We start from the raw sequence: 14,473 nt of genomic DNA on the forward strand, positions 1-14,473 counted from the left end.
ATCAACAGATGGGAAAAAAAAACATTCCCCATTTTATTTGGTGTTTGACTGGAAGTCAACACAAACGTTAGGTTAAGAATACTGTCCACTCAGAAACCAGCGTCTTTCATAGCATGCTCTACCCTCCATTAAGATAGTCTACATCATTATTTGCAATAGAACCTGCCACAAAACAACATGTTGTACAATGTTCTCATTCCAAGTTCCAACAATTGTATGATTCAAGAAAGGACAGATTAAATCTAAACGAGGCCCAACTTGATGTATTTCTCATTCAAGATGGATGTGCTCTGGTTTCTGTCACCTTTGACTGAACACACAAATGTGGGCTGCAAGCTACAGTGTCTACAGGACTACATAACAGGCAGCACACTGATCAAAAGATGAGGCTCATATTTCCATAAATTGATGCGGCTTGAAACAGTTTTATAATCGAATCTGCCTTTCAGCATATGGTACATCTGTTTAAAATTAGTAACTTATGTTTTCAGAAAACCATACATCAATCCCCCATTTTGCTCTTCAGATGAGCTTATGCATCTGCCGTCATCATCATAGACTGCCACCTGGGGTTGTGGTTGGGGCTGGTAAGCATACAGCAATAAACTGAGAATAAGGAGACTTGCTTTTCTACTTACCCTCTCAAAAAGGCTGTAAAGACATGAAGTTACACAAGGGAAAGTCTCACAGAGAAAAGCCTTTTCATGCAGGAGGAGATAGCAACATTTGGGAAGAGATAAGTATTTGGCAACTTTACAGAGAAGCACTTTTCTCTGCCCCTTACAAGTGTACTCTGTACAGCCAGATATGAGGGTTTTTTCATTGGGAAGACAAACAAAAGAGGAGTTGTCAAACATTTGGTAGGCCACCATTCCTTGGTTAATAGATTTCCTTCCACTTGACAGGTCATAAGCTGTGGCAGCCGACACTAATGTATGTCAGCTCTGTGTGCCAGATTTCACTCTATCCTTCAAATGCACTGGACCTGGGAATGGCACAAATAAGCAAATTGAATAATATACAGAAGAGTCATCCAGAACACATCAGATATTTCTTCAAATGAGCCCAGGATTTTTTCAAGTTCAGCATTTTATCTTCTGCATACATACCAAAAACGTATGCGTTAAATTTCCACAAGACCCCAAAAAGATATCACAAGTCAATAAATGTTCTTACTCATAAAGACTCCTATTGATTGAACAAAAGGCTATGAAATTATGATTTTTTTCCAAAATAACTTACAGTTTAATTATAGAATGGCACATAGTATGGGCCTTTTTCACTCTTATGTAGTCCAAAGGATAGAGAAAGGAGATAAGTGGTACAAAATAAAGGAAGGATATACAGGTATCCTTGTTTAATGATAACTTGTTCACTGACCCTTCAAAGTTATGATGGCACTGAACAAGTAGTACTTCCGACCGGCCCTCAAGGGTCTGGCTGTCCCAGCATCCCCATGGTCACGTGATCGCGATCTGGGCACTCAGCAACCAGCTCACACTTACAGTGGTTGCAGCATTCCATGGTCATGTGATCACCATTTGCAACATTCCCTGCTGGCCTTCAATAAGTAAAGTCAATGTGGAACAGGGAAGGTTGCAAGTCACTCTGGTATGTCGCTCACACTCTCCCCCTCCTGGTAGCAGCCCCTGGCCCCACCGTGCTCGTGCCATGCCTCATCAGCCATCTGCGCGTCCTCCCTGCCCAGCAGCAGTGACCTCCGCCCCACCGCGCTTCACGGGCCACCCATGCACCCTCCTCTAATTAGATACTGCTAATCTTCCTGTGTGCAAAATGAAGAAAAGAAAGATTCTGTCAGAGGAAAACAGTACAAGTTTAAAAAAGAAAAGGCTTTTTATTACATTAGAGCAGAAATTTGATGTAATTGAATAACATGAACGTGGTCATAGCAATGCTAAAATAGAACAAAATGTTGGAATGCCTGAATCTACAGTAGAATTTTTTTGTTTTTATTTTGCTTTCTATAACTACTCTGTGACTTTGTTAACCATAAATTTAAATTAAAAGTATATTTTTTGTCCTTTGCTGTAATATTCCATTATTATACATATAAAAAATTATGTTTAAAAATTTTCATTGCCTACTTCCATTGAGCTGGAACCAATTACCATATTTTCCATAGACATACAACTTTGAATAGTGCAAACAGTGCGAATAATATGACTATTTCGTGGGATTCATTATCAGCGCTAGTCAAGACCTACCTGTATAATATGTGAAGAGGATTCTTCATAAATGTCAAACCATGGCATCATCTTTATGATCCATACTGATGATAATTGAATAACAACATCTCAGAATGTAACCTCAGAACCAGGAAAGAGCCAGATTGTTTATCTATGAACAGTGCCTCCATCTTGTTGGAATTCAGCTTAAGCTTATTTTATTCCATCTAGTTTTCCACAGCCCCTGGACCCTATGAGAAGCTCCAATGCATCACCAGACTGGGGTGGTGATGTATAACTTAGCATTATCAGCTGTCAGTCTTTGGCAGTTGCTTCAAAATGAAAGTAATTCTTTCTCAGCAAGTTTCTCACAGTTTTCTTTAGCAGATTTATTGAGATGCAAGGGATAGTGTTACAATAATTTCAGTAGCTCAGCTATCTACAACCATCTTTTCCCTAATAGAAAGAAACTAAAAAAGTCTCCATCTTAATCTAACAGCCTTCCTGAGATCTAACAGGGAGGTGGGTCTTTTCACTCATAACTGATAAGTTTGTAGCAGGCTGTTTACAAAACCATTTCTTCAATCTTTATCAATCTGGGAATCAACCATTACCTCGGTCTAACAGAACCAAGAGGGAGACACACCCTCTATCCAAGTCTCATGCTTATCTCATGCTGGTCGTCCACCAGAGGGCCCAATGCAATTTTGATCCCTTGCACAGGTCTGAATCTTGACTAGAAGAAATCCTGATTGTTAAAAGAAAGGCATTAAAGCCTAACAGAGAGCAAAAACTTCTTTTTTGCGTTGACTTATATTCCCTCCTCACAATTGGGGCCAAATAGTTAGCCTTATCTACTCTAGTGACATCCATGCATCAGCAACTAAGTCCCCTAGCCCACCCACCCCAATGTGGACCCCAACTGCAAAAACAGTAATCTACCTTTGTTATATACATCAGGATGGTAGCTGCAGATTAGTTATGTAATTGGCACTAATTGCAATGGCAATCGGAATGGCATACCACCCACTTGTTTTTGAGTAGAAACCCTTCCCCATGTTACATATCGTAGATTAAAGGCAACGCACTGTCTGTTGAAAAGGTTGAACATGGCTTGAAATGTTTCTCTCTCTTGGGATCTTACTGGACCTCTGCATTTTAAACAGCTTCACTCCACCTGGAGTCTCACCTCTAAGTTATAAATATATCAAGGATTAAGGCGATGTATCTTCAAAGAGTCTTCACCAGAAGGATGCAATGTTCTGGGACACCTTCCCGTTGGAAGTCTCATCACTGGAGAAGTTGAAAGGGCATAATAATACCATTAGTCCCTCCCTTGATGTAAGAGCAACAACACAGAAAATTCATGCTGATCAATGCCATCCAAACTACAGAAGCAGAGTACTGCAAGCATGACAGTAAAATATAAAAGGAAAGTACAGTGAGAGAAGGCTCGGTTTCTTAAATGTTTTTATAGTGATCTGGGGAACAAGGCGGTTCTTCCTTTGATCCTAAGAGCTTTATTACTATAAATGACAGTATTGCCTAGCACTCACAACAGCAGCAACCTAACACTTAATGAATCCTTTGGGAAGATTTGTCTTTATTTCTGGTAATCTGGGAATGAGAAACACAGTGTCGGGAAAAACCACGTTAAACACAGGAGGCAGTCACACCATAAAACAAGTCACTTCAAAGTTCTAAAAGCTTTATTAAATGTTAGTTCAACAAGCAAGTAAAGTTCAACCAATAGCATACATGGTACTCACTTAGATTCACATTGCAATGCCGTGACCATTTTAATCGAGCCGTCAGGTAAACAGCTTGACCAAAATGGTACCGCCCCCCTCAGATGCAATCCTTTTTATCCTTTAAAACCACAAACCACAGACATGACTCCTAGGTTTAGCAACTGATTCGTAACATCCTTGGTGCTAATTTTACCATACCTTCCTCTTCTATTCCCATCAGCAGTTTGCTTAGTCTTGCATTTGACTTTTCCTGTCATTGCCCTACAGGTCACAAGAAGCTAACCTGGCTTTATCAAATGCAATCAAAACTAACATTAAAACATATAGAAGGCTACTAAAATTTTCCTCTCACAACAGATATGTAATGCTGTTTAATGTGACTGATTCTTATCAAATAAAAAAGACATTTTTTACAGACTTGACCTTATTGAGTTAATGGAAACAAGCCAAGACAGTTTAGGAAGATCAAGGCCAAATAGAATGGATTATAACTATTTCCTTTTCTATTTCTGAAAACACAGGAGGAGTGAGAATCACAAGGTCTTCCCATGATACTAACCCAGAGAAACCATCATTGCTTATGGAAGCTTCACCCTATCTGATGCCTTCTACATGTGCTTGGAGTACAACTCTCCAAATTCCCATTTACTGTGTTTTTTTAAACCATGTTTTTGTTTTTATGCCTTGTTAGTTGCCCAGAGTTATTTGATTAAGATGGGTAATCATATACATGTTCCTAAATAAAATAAATAAATATGGGGAGAAGGTATTTTATTATTTTCTTTGTGTGTTTTTCCTGACTTATCCAAACTGGACCCTCCAAGTGTGTTAGTCTATATTCCCATTTTGTACAGTCAGATCCATAGGCTGGAAATGAAAAATATTGTAATGTAACATATTTGGAGCACTCATTAGCTATTTGCATTCCTCAATCTCTGGGCTTATGGCTAAAGAATGGCAAGCTAGGGCATCTGTGCATGAGCAGAAATAATTACTATAGCTAAGACAGAAGGACCAGCGAGTAGACCAGTCCCATGGAACCTCTCCAGATAAGGAGAGGATTGGAGATTGCCCACTTGTGCTCTGGACAGCTGCTCTTTGCAAGGAGACTGCAGGACAGCAGTTTCCCGTGGGTGTGAGTGCTGGGAGACAAAGGGAACCATCATGCTCTCAACTGCAGCAGAGCCTTTTAAAGAACACTGAGCTTGCTCACTCACTTTATAATCACCTTTGGAAATTACCTATTCAACTACTTTAAGTATATTAGAGATCTTCAAAATGACAAGTTTGAAAAGCCACCTCGTGAGTCTACCTTTGTTCTTGAATTAAAAAAAAAATAACTATATGCTTAAGAACTTAAAGAATTAGAAATAAACAGCAAAAAGCTAAATAAGAATCTGGTTCAAGAAAGTTATAAACAAATTAAGGGACCAAACAAACTTTGAATAATGGCATATTAGGACTTTTGCTATTACATATTGGAAATAATTATATAAATATTTATATTATATTATAATTATATAATAAACATTGTATGGGAACCAATTTGTTTAGTCTATCTTATGTTTTCAGAAATTGAACACTAGTGTGATGGAATGGAATCATGAAGGCCACACTCAGGGAGGAAAACATCCTCTTTCGTCTCCTGAAGGGCAAGGAAGAGATAAGAGGATGAGGCTGGCACCTCCCTGAGGAATTCACTCTGTTTTCACTAGCTGACTGTGGGAACTAAGTTTCAGTCTGGGAAGATTCTTGGTAGAGGTCGTAGCTAATAAACATTGCTGAACTGATTCTGCATGGTCTCCTGGAGTTCCTTGGGGTAGGCCTGACAACTAGATTAAGATTGTTAGAAGCAAAAGGAAGGAGTACAGAGTTGGTTTGTTTGATCAAGGTTAATAAGACTTGTTTGTATAAATCTGAGATCCCTTTATGGTCTTTTTGCTGACAATAGGAATGAAATGTTAATGATTTATAGATTTGCATATGGATAAGGGTTGGGTTATGGGAGGAAGAGATACTTGTATCTAACATTATGGGGGTGATGAATCATTAAGTTTATACTTTTTTTCCCTTCAAATAATTTTATTAAGAATTATACATGGAAAGAATAAAAGCCAGTACAAAAATACAAACAAAAAAATAGAAAAAAAGGGGGAAAAAGAAGGGAGGGATATGGAAAGAAAAAAAGAAAGAAAAAAGAAAAAGAAAAAAGAAGAAGTAACTTCCCCCTTCATACCAGCAATAAAGGCAAATTTAATAGCCTATCGCCATCTCTAAATATAACATAATCTCTCTTCTCCCCATCGCTCATCAAGTAAAAACACAAAATTCAAATGTTTCATCAATCATTCTTTGTCAGCAAAATCCAATAAGGGCAACCAGATATAACTATTTTCCTCTTTTAGCCCTGATCAAATAAGCCAACCTTGTATTCCTTCCCAGAGTTTTTAAAAATATTCTTTAGACCCTTCAAAGAGAGTCCCAGAGGTAGTTTGCTGGTCATCTACATTTCAAGGCAAAAAATCTTTCAGAAATTTAACAAGTTTCTTTTACATATCCAATAAGTAAACTTTGTCCTTTTGTTTATCACTTATAATAAAGTCCTTCAAAACCTTAACAGAGTGATTTTTTTATTTCCAGTAAGAAAAAATTATCCAAATCAATTTCTTTGTTTAATATCTGTACATGTCCTTTAGGGAATAAGTCATCCATCAGATCCATTTGTGTAACATTTAAGTCCCCCTTCCCAGTAATTTCATAAACATCCATTGCAATTTGTTCTTGTTCTATAACTTCATTACAACACGTTCTGTCCATCTTGTCAAGCAATTGATCCATTTTATTAAGAAGCTTAATAGAGAGATATTCAAAAGTGTACAATATTGATTTTTGCTCCATATTTTTTATGTGCTCCATAGTCCTTATCCTCTAGCTCCCTCTAATGTCCAACCTCCAAGGTCTCCTCATTGTAAAAACAGCCAAAACATTCTTCTTATCATAAAGAAGCCACAACAGTCACCATTTTCTCATGAGAAAATATCTTCTAATTAATTCAAAGCTGTAATTCCAAATCCCTCTGGCCCCTTAATTCATTATTAATTTCCTAAATCCATATACTAAGCACCCTTTTGCTGTATAGTCTAAGAAATCATAGGTTTTCAAAACTTTTAAAATCGAATTTACATCATCATCCCCTAAGGAGGAGGAAACTCACCAGATGAATACAGTAAAATCTTGCTGGTCCAAAGAGTCTTAATTTCTCCAGTAAACAAAAAATAATTTAATAATCCAAATCCAGAAAAGTGATTAAGAAATAAGGCTTGGGAAGGCGGAGCTGGCGTCGCGGCGGTACGGTGTGCGATCTGGAGCTCCCAAGATCGCAGCTGATATCTCCGATGCTGGACGGTCCCGAAGGACCTAAGCCGTCCCGTAGAGACGGCGACTAGATAGGGCACGTCCTGTTGATCCCAGGGATATCGCAAAATCTCTGGTTGATCCGGGAGAAGTCCCTGAAACCAGCGACAGAGCGGCAGCCATTGAGACTGCAAAAGCCGGGACAGCTCCAAACGGAAGAAGAAAGTGTGTCAACCGGGTGAGATGGACCTTTATTATTCAATTTTGCTTAGAGAAGACCCTAAGTAATCCAAAGTGAATTTTTAAAAGTGAAGAAAAGTGGGACTAAGCGGCGAGATTAAGCCTTTGGGAAAATTTTTTTTAGTTATTTAACTTTCCCTTTTTATGGACTTGAATCTGGCAGAGTGTGGTTTATTTCATTTTTAAACTCAACTGGACTGGCTTTTCTGTTTGATACTCAATAATTTCTGATTTCAAGCATTAGGACTAAGATTTTTTTTTAGTGTTTTAAGAAGCATATTTCTTTTTCTCTTCTTTTCTCTTTTTTTTTCTCTCCTCTCTCCCCTCTGGGAAAGAGGAAAAGCGAAGCGAAAGCCAATGAAAGAAAGTAGCACTGCCACCTAGAGGCTTGGATATATATATATATATATTGTTTTTTCTACTGTGACTTGTTTTACTCATATTCAAGGACTCTTAAAAAGATAGCGAAGTGCATCACAAACTGTTTATATAGGTGCCACCTGAATAACTATAAACAAGACAGCGGAGAGTGGATTCTGAAAATGTTTAAGGTGGAAAGCCTGATTTAGTCACAAGAGCCTTGGACATTTAGTGGCAGTAGCGTACTTCTTGCTAGAGCCTTGGTTTTTTTTTCTTTTTCTTTTTTCCTTTTTTTTTCTTCTCTTTTTGTTCCTTTCTTCCTCTCTACCTTCTCTTCAGCTGGTTTTCTTTTTTTTTTTTAAAAGAAAAGAAATTTAGCTTTCTTTTCCTCTTCCTTTAATTTTTTTTAACTGTATACTATTGGATTAAGGCGGACAAGTGCCTGAAGGTTTTTCCTTTTCCATTCCCTTTTATTTCCAGGTTTTTTTTAATCTCCTTTCTATTGTTTTTCATTCTCATTTTGTGGAATAGTATCTGTGGTTCTTGCCTTGTTCTCTCCCTCTTTTCTTTTTTCTGCAGCTTTAAGCATCAAGATGAGCAAGAAAATAACAGCCCCAATCCCATCAACGTCAGTAGCTTCCTCTTCACCCCCTGGGAGACAACGTTCAATTCAGACAATGATACAATATGAAAAAGAGAAGGAAGTGACATTACAGGCAATTATGCAAGAAATTCAGAAGATTGGAAAGAGAACGGAGAATATTGAGCATAGAATTGAAAAGACAGATGAAAGTATACAACAGATGATGACAAAATATGAGGAGAGATTTAAGAAAATTGAAGATGAAGACATACAAAGAGATAAGAAAATTGGAGATATCGATACTCGACTGAGTGAAGTCGAAAAAGCCAGGAGTGACTTGCTAGGATGGGAAATTGATAAATCAGAATACTATTTGAGATTTCAAAACATAGAGGAAGGAAAAGGTGAAAACCTTGCGGAAATAATGACAGAAATACTGGCAGAAGCATTGGAGATAACCACAGAGAAGATGTCAGATGGGATGGATGAAATTTTTCGTGTCTATACGAGATATGCAATGAGAAATAAACTACCAAGAGAAGTACACATAAGATTTACTAAAAAAACTATTAAGGCACAGATACTCCAGGTGGCAAGAGAGAAAACACTAAAGTACAAAGATAAAGAAATCGTAGTTCTGAAGCAGGTGCCAAGAAAAGTAAGAGATATAAGAAGGCAATATTCATTCCTGACTAAAGAGCTACTTAGAAGAGGAGTAAACTACAGAAGGTTGATTCCAGAAGGTCTTCAGTTCACTTGGCAGGAACAAAGACAAAGAGTTGATACAGTCCAAAAAGCAGAGCTATTCTATTCAGAATTCTTTAAAGGAAAAGAAGAAGACACACAAAAGGAAGAATCGTTAATTGAGTTTCAAGAAGAAGGTGCAGCAGCAACTGGAAAAGAAAAAGAAGAAAGTGGGGGAGATGGTGTTCCCAGAGAACAACGAGAAGTAAGATTTACTAGAGCAATTAAACCCTCGTATAAAGCCTAACATGGAGGAAAGAAAATTGATTACGATCAATATAAATGGACTTAATCTGGCTATTAAAAGAAGGAAAGTATTTCATAAATTAGAGAAGTTAAAGTTTGATATAATTTGTCTGCAAGAAGTACATATCAAAAAACAACACGAATATTTGTTGCAGCAAAAAAACAGGGTAAATTATTTACTTCCTTGACACAATGTAAAAAAAGAGGAGTGGTCCTATATATTAGAGATACAATGCCAGCAGAACAAATCTATGCGGATGATGATGGAAGGATTTTGATGGTTGAAATAATAGATAATAATGTTAAAATTCTTTTAATTGCAATTTATGCTCCCAATGACAATCAAGAAGAATTTTATAGGAAATTACATATGAAAATAGCTGAATTGGACTATGTTAACATCTGTATGATGGGAGATTTTAATGGAATAATGAATGATCAATTGGACTATAAAACACAGAAATTGACAAAGAGAACTAGGAAGACATTGCCAAAATCCTTCCTTCGAATGATAGAAGAAATAGACTTGAAAGATGCATGGAGAGAAAGAAATCCAGCAAATAAACAATATACTTTTTATTCAGACAGACATACATCTTGGTCTAGAATTGACATGATATGGATGTCAGCGGACTTATTTGCTAACATTCGAGAAATTGAAATACAAACAAGTACTTGGGCCGACCACAACCCAATGGTAGTTATTTGGAAAGGACAACGGAAGAGATTTAGATGGACTTTAAATAATAGGATACTAAAAGAAAAAGATTTCAAACAAAAAATAGAGAAAGAACTTACCTTCTTTTTTAATGAAAATAAAAAAGAGGATACATCATTACAGAATCTTTGGGATACAATGAAGGCTTATACAAGAGGTTTAATAATTGATTATACAAGGAAAAGAAACATAACGCAGAAAAAGACTTTTAAACTACTGGAGAATGATCATAAAAAATTGGAAGAAGAGTTACAGAAATCCCCGCAAAAAAAAGATATTAAAGCGAAAATGGATCTAATTAAACATAAAATGGGATTAATGGAAAAGGAGGAACTGGCACAAAAAATTAGAAGTGCTAAACAGAATTACTTTGAAGATGCAAATAAACCAGGTAGATGGCTAGCCTATAAACTGAGAAAAGAGAGAGAATCAAAAAGGATTAATCAATTGATAAATGAAGAAGGACAGATCTGCTTTGGTAATGAGGACAAGAAAAATTATACAAGACTACTATGGAAAATTGTATTATCAAGAGAATGTACAAGAAGAAGAAGTAAGACAATATTTACAGAAAGCGAAATTGCCTCAGATACCTAAAGACATTGAAATAATGTTAGAGGGGAATATAACTATGATGGAATTAACAGAAGCTCTAAAAAAGCAGAATGTCGGGAAAGCCCCGGGTCCAGATGGACTGCCAGTGGAATTTTACAAAACCTTCCAGGACATATTGAGCCTTCAACTATTGGAAGTTATGAATGAGGTTATGACAAAGAAGAGGATACCCCAAACATGGACTGAAGCATATATTACACTTATACCAAAGGAGGACGCTGACCCACAACAGGTTAAAAATTATAGACCTATATCCTTATTAAATTCAGATTATAAAATTTTTGCTTCAATATTGGCAGAAAGACTAAAAAGATATTTGAATAACTTTATCCATGTTGATCAAAACGGATTTTTGCCAAAGAGACAAATTAAAGACAACATGAGAGTAATTCTCGACACATTGGAATACTATGAGGCACATCCTGAAAAGCAAATGGCCTTGATATTTTTAGATGCACAAAAAGCCTTTGACAACGTGAATTGGCGATTTATGCTACTGCAATTGGAACAAATGGGCTTTGGTAGAAAATTTACCCAAGCCATTGAAACAATATATCACAAGCAGACTGCAAAAATTATGATAAATGGAGATTTAACAGAACAGATAGTCATAACAAAAGGGACGAGACAAGGTTGTCCACTATCGCCCTTGTTGTTTGTCTTAACATTAGAAGTGTTGAACAGGAATATAAGAGAAGAGAAAGAAATAAAAGGAATGAAGATCAAAAAGGAAGAGTACAAATTGCAAGCCTTCGCAGATGACCTAGTATTTATACTAGAGGACCCACTGGAAACAGCACCTAAATTAATTGAAAAGATAGAAGAATATGGAAAAGTAGCAGGATTAAAAATAAACAAAGATAAAACAAAGATATTAACAAAGAATATGTTAGCAAGGCAAAAGAAAGAATTGGAAGAAGTCTTGGAAATACAGGTCACAAACAGGGTTAAATACCTAGGGATATATATTACACCAAGATGTAGTACATTGAAGGAGGATAATTATGTTAAACTTAAACGACAGATTGCAATAGATCTGACAAAATGGGAGAATTTACAATTATCAATGATTGGGAGAATATCCACTATTAAGATGAATATATTGCCTAGGATCTTATATCTATTCCAGACAATTCCAATTCGTTTAGGGAAAGAGTTTTTTGATGATTTAAATAAAATTGTATTGAAATACATCTGGCAGGGTAAAAAGGCAAGAATAAAGCTTAAATTACTACAAGATGCAAGAGTAAGAGGTGGGTTTGCCTTGCCTAACTGGGAATTATACTATCAGGCGACAAATCTGATGTGGGTAAAGGACTGGATAACTTTAAGAAATAATAGACTATTGACCTTAGAGGGACATGACCTGTTGTTGGGCTGGCATGCTTTCTTATGGTATAAGGGAACGAAAACACAGGGCTACTTTAGAAGGCATTATATTCGAGAGGCATTGTTTTTAAACTGGGAGAAGACAAGAAGACAATATTATTTAAAAGTTCCACGATGGATATCCACTATTGAAGCCTTTTCTTATTCAATAACATATAAAAAGGAACAAACAGTTAGATATACTGAGATATTGAATGAAAAGGGTGAACTTAAAACTATGCAAGCGTTGGAAGAACAAGGTATAAAAATGAACTGGTTCTCATATTTGCAAATACAATCTAGATTCGATAAAGATTTTAAAGCAGAAGGTATTTATGATGAGCTGACTGTTTTAGACAAAATTTTGATGGGTACTGATGAAAAGGTGATTAAAAAACTTTATGGACATTTACTAGAATTTAAGATGGAGGAAGAACAGGTTAAAGATACAATGATCGCATGGGGGAAAAATTTTGGATACGGAATTGATTTAGAGAAGTGGCAAAAATTATGGTCTCAAAACTATAAAATGACAATGTCAACTGCATATAAAGAAAATCTGTATAAGATGTTTTATAGGTGGCATTTACCTCCAGCAAGGATTGCGAGAATGTACAAGAACAAGTCTGATAAATGTTGGAAGTGTCATCAGAAGCCCGGTACATATTACCATATGTGGTGGACATGCCCAGAAGCTAAAAGATATTGGATTAAAATCCACACATGGTTGGAAAAAATGATAAAACAACATATAGACTTTAAACCAGAGATATTCCTATTAGGAATTATACCTGAAACATATAGTAAAGAACTGAAATATTTGATTGTAAATGTTCTGACAGCGGCTAGAATTGTATTTGCTAAAAATTGGAAAAATGAAAAAGTACCTATGCAGGAGGAAGTCATTAAGAAAATTATGGAATGTGCAGAGATGAGTAAATTAACATTTGAAATTAGAGAGCAAGAAGATAAACAATTCTATATGATATGGGATTTGTTTTATCAATGGTTGGATGAAAAGATATAGTAATGTAATAGATCAGCAAATTATATAATAGAAACTTGACAAACTGATATAAATTACTATATATATATATATATATATATATATATATATATATATATAATCAATGGATAAAAATGATATAAATCCTATTATGAAAGCTGGTGTTATAGACTAGTAACAAATGAATAATAATTGATAATTGATAAATATATAAATATGTGTTAGATAGATGACATGAGATTTTATATAAATGATGAGTGAAGATTATGAAAGGATGGCACAAATGATTGGTAACTGGCTGACACACGGTTTAAAATGGAAGATGGTTTTTTTTATGCTTTTTATGTTATTGTTTGTGTTTGTTGTAAAAAATAAAAAATTTATAAAAAAAAAAAAGAAATAAGGCTTGGTCGAGCTTAATGTCTCTAAAAGGCTGCTTTGAGAGCATGAGTGTGATGAAATCCTGACTCCCACCCTCTCCACTCATAAGCCAGCTGCAAAATGGCAGTTTCTGTGGTCTACTCACAAGTAGCAGCTGTCCAAAGTCACATGGATCATCTCAATGATTTCTCCTTCTTCTGGAGACATTTCACCGGTCCAGATCCAGCATCCAGCCACAATTCCCCTTGCAAAGCTGCCCTGCTAATGAGTAGGACATCAGTTCACCATGGCGCTTACAGGGAAGTTTGTTTGTACTTGTGATGAAGATTGGAAGCGACTTCTTTAAATATTTCTTTTCTTTTTTCTGTACACCTTTTATTCACTCTTTACTTTCTCCTCTTTCTGAGTTTAGTTTGTATTTTCTTTTACTATTATCATTAAAACTTTCAATAAAAATTATTATTAAAAAAAAAACATTCCTTACTCTCTGAAGGTTTAAATGGGAGATGTTGGGCATTGAGCCTGGGGCCTTTTGCTTACACCCTGCAATTGAGTATTTTCTTGGTACTCTAATCACAAACTGATGCTAACATAAGGAGATGTCAGAATAAATGCCACAAACAGTGGAAAAAACATTACTTGTCAATAGTATCTTTTGCATCTGTGAAGTGGATAATGGAACCAAACTTGGTAAGTTCTCTCTGCCCTCACCCGCCGCCCGCTCCAAGAATTGTAGAAAAGCCTGCTCCTAGTTCTCTCTCATATTGAAAATACAAGGCTGGAGAACCTAAAAATATAAGGCTGGAGAACCTAAAAAGATTGCATTTCAGAAGCATTTTCTGAGCATTCTAGAAGAGAATCTCCAACCTTATATTACAAGCTTCCAGAATGACAGAACTATACTAGTCTTGAAATACATTA

This window comes from Python bivittatus, unplaced genomic scaffold (genome assembly GCF_059951505.1).
Source record: "Python bivittatus isolate LINGU-HERP-01145 unplaced genomic scaffold, Pbiv_v1 ctg000020_np1212, whole genome shotgun sequence".
Classification (NCBI taxonomy): Eukaryota; Metazoa; Chordata; class Lepidosauria; order Squamata; family Pythonidae; genus Python; species Python bivittatus.